This window comes from Octopus sinensis, unplaced genomic scaffold (genome assembly GCF_006345805.1).
Source record: "Octopus sinensis unplaced genomic scaffold, ASM634580v1 Contig16884, whole genome shotgun sequence".
NCBI lineage: Eukaryota > Metazoa > Mollusca > Cephalopoda > Octopoda > Octopodidae > Octopus > Octopus sinensis.
This window is the reverse complement of record NW_021834649.1, coordinates 40,001-43,209: the sequence shown is the minus strand read 5'-3', so window position 1 is coordinate 43,209 and position 3,209 is coordinate 40,001.

The window sequence follows — 3,209 nt, the reverse complement described above, 5'->3', positions numbered from 1 at the left end:
GTGGGGTGGACGTGGGGTGGGGTGTTTAGTGGAGAGAATGGTAAAGAGAGAGAAAATGGGGGAGGTGTATGGGGGAGGCCGGAGGATAAGGTGGAGGAAATAAGGAGAGATAATTAAGTGTGTGTGTATGTGTGTCTGTGTATGCGTTCAATTATGAATGTGTGTGTACATGTGTGTATTTGCGTGAGTAGGTGTGTTTATATAATTTTGTGAAGGTATGGGCGTATCTTATTTCTTTATTACCCACAACGGGCTAAACATAGAGGACACAAACAAGGACAGATATATGTATTAAGTCGATTACATCGACTCCAGTGTATAACTGGTACTTAATTTATCAACCCCGAAAGGATGAAAGGCAAAGTCGACCTCGGCGGAATTTGAACTCAGAACGTAGCGGCAGACGAAATACCTATTTCTTTATTACCCACAAGGGGCTAAACACAGAGGGGACAAACAAGGACACACATAGGTATTAAGTCGATTATATCGACCTCAGTGCGTAACTGGTACTTAATTTATCGACCCCGAAAGGATGAAAGGCAAAGTCGACCTCGGCTGAATTTGAACTCAGAATGTAGCGGCAGACGAAATACCTATTTCTTTATTACCCACAAGGGGCTAAACACAGAGGGGACAAACAAGGACACACATAGGTATTAAGTCGATTATATCGACCTCAGTGCGTAACTGGTACTTAATTTATCGACCCCGAAAGGATGAAAGGCAAAGTCGACCTCGGCTGAATTTGAACTCAGAATGTAGCGGCAGACGAAATACCTATTTCTTTACTACCCACAAGGGGCTAAACACAGAGGGGACAAACAAGGACAGACATAGGTATTAAGTCGATTATATCGACCCCAGTGCGTAACTGGTACTTAATTTATCGACCCCGAAAGGATGAAAGGCAAAGTCGACCTCGACGGAATTCGAACTCAGAACGTAACGACAGACGAAATAACGCTAAGTATTTCACCCGACGTGCTAACAATTCTGCCAGCTCGCCGCCTTAACTGCACTGAATATAAGTAAATGTACCTTTAAACAGACGATTTTCAGGTCATTTACCTGTATAAATCTTAGCTTATTATTATACGTGTATTAATGAAAAGGCACAAAGAAATAATGAGTCAAAGAAGTTGTTCTGACACTTTTGAAGCATGGCTATTGATCAAAAAAATAGGCGCAGGAGTGGCTGTGTGGTAAGTAGCTTGTTTACCAACCACATGGTTCTGGGTTCAGTCCCACTGCGTGGCATCTTAGGCAAGTGTCTTCTGCTATAGCCCCGGGCCGACCAATGCCTTGTGAGTGGATTTGGTAGACAAAACTGAAAGAAGCCTGTCGTATATATATATTATATATATATATATATATATCATCATCATCATCATCATCATCGTTTAACGTCCGCTTTCCGCGCTAGCACGGGTTGGACGGTTCGACCGGGTCTGGGAAGCCAGGGGCCGCTCCAGGCTCCAGTCTGAATCTGGCAGAGTTCTACGGCTGGATGCCCTTCCTAACGCCAACCACTCCGTGAGTGGATGGGTGCTTTTTACGTGCCACCTGCACAGGGGCGGAGGGTCCGGCATCGTCACGATCGGTTCGAGCATTTTAACGTGTCAGCGGCACGGGGGCAACGAGGTCCAGGGTACTTTGGGGATGGGATCGGGGTACTTTGGGGTATCCAGGGTACTTTGGGGATCCGGGGTACTTAGAATGGGTAGGGGGTAGGTGGAATTGCTGCAGAAAGCAGCCCGGGTCTTTGTAGTCACAGCATATCTCCAGAGATCTCGGTCCTTCGCCATTGCCTCAGTGAGGCCCAATGCTCTGAGCTCATGCTTGACCACCTCATCCCATGTCTTCCTGGGTCTACTCTCCCCCTGATACCTTCAACTGTTTGGGAGTGGCACTTCTTCACACATCTCTCTTCATCCATCCGCAGCACATGACCATTCCATTGCAAGCGTCGCTCTTGCACACCACATCTGATGCTTCTTATATCCAGCATTTCTCTCAGGATGCTTACACTCTGTCTTGCGTGCACACTGACACTACACATCCAGCGGATCATGCTAGCTTCATTTCTTTCAAGTCTACGCATGCCTCTGCAGTCACAGCCCATGTTTCATTACCGTGAAGCATGGCAGTTCGCACACATGCATCATACAATCTACCTTTTGCTCTGAGGGAGAGACCTTTTGTGCCAGTAGGGTAGGAGCTTTCTGAACTTGCCCAGGCTATTCGTATTCTAGTGGTGATACTCTCTGTGCATCCACCTCCGCTACTAACTTGGTCACCCAGGTAGCGGAAACTATCAACTACTTCTAGTTTCTCTCCCTGGAGTGTGATGGAATCTGTTTTCTGAGTGTCTGTTGTGTCTATTGTCCCTGTGCATCTGCCGCACATGAAAGCTATTTTATCTGTTAATTTCCCTTTAATGTTGCTGCACCTCTTATGTGTCCATAACTTACATTGGGTGCATCTTATGGAGTTTCTACCTGTACCTTTCCTACAGGTTGAGCAGGCCACCTACCCAGAGGGATGTGTGCTGAGTACCTCTTGCTGCTTACTAAACTTGGTCTTTGATATATATATATATATATATATAATATATATACATATATATATATATTTGTGTGGGTTTGTGGGTCTGTCTTTGTCCGCCTAGCATTGCTTAACAACCGATGCTGGTGCATTTATGTCCCTGTTACTTAGCGGTTCGACTAAGGAAACCAATGGAATAAGAACTAGGCTTACAAAGAATAAGTCACGGGGTCGATTTGCTCGACTAAAGGCGGTGCTCCAGCATAACCGCAGTCAAATGACTGAAACCAGTAAAAGAGTAAAGAGTATAGGCACAGGAGTGGCTGTGTGGTAAGTGGCTTGCTTACCAACCACATGGTTCCGGTTCAGTCCCGGGTTAGGGCAGCGGACTCGCGGTCACAGGATCGCGGTTTCGATTCCCAGACCGTGAGTGTTTATTGAGCGAAAACACCTAAAGCTGCACGAGGCTCCGGCAGGGGATGGTGGTGAACCCTGCTGTACTCTTTCACCACAACTTTCTCTCACTCTTACTTCCTGTTTCTGTTGTACCTGTATTTCAAGGGGCCAGCCTTGTCACTCTCTGTGTGTCACGCGGAGTGCTTCCATACTTTAATATGAATATGTATTGCTTTGTATATTCTTAATGCATAGTTTTAATGCAT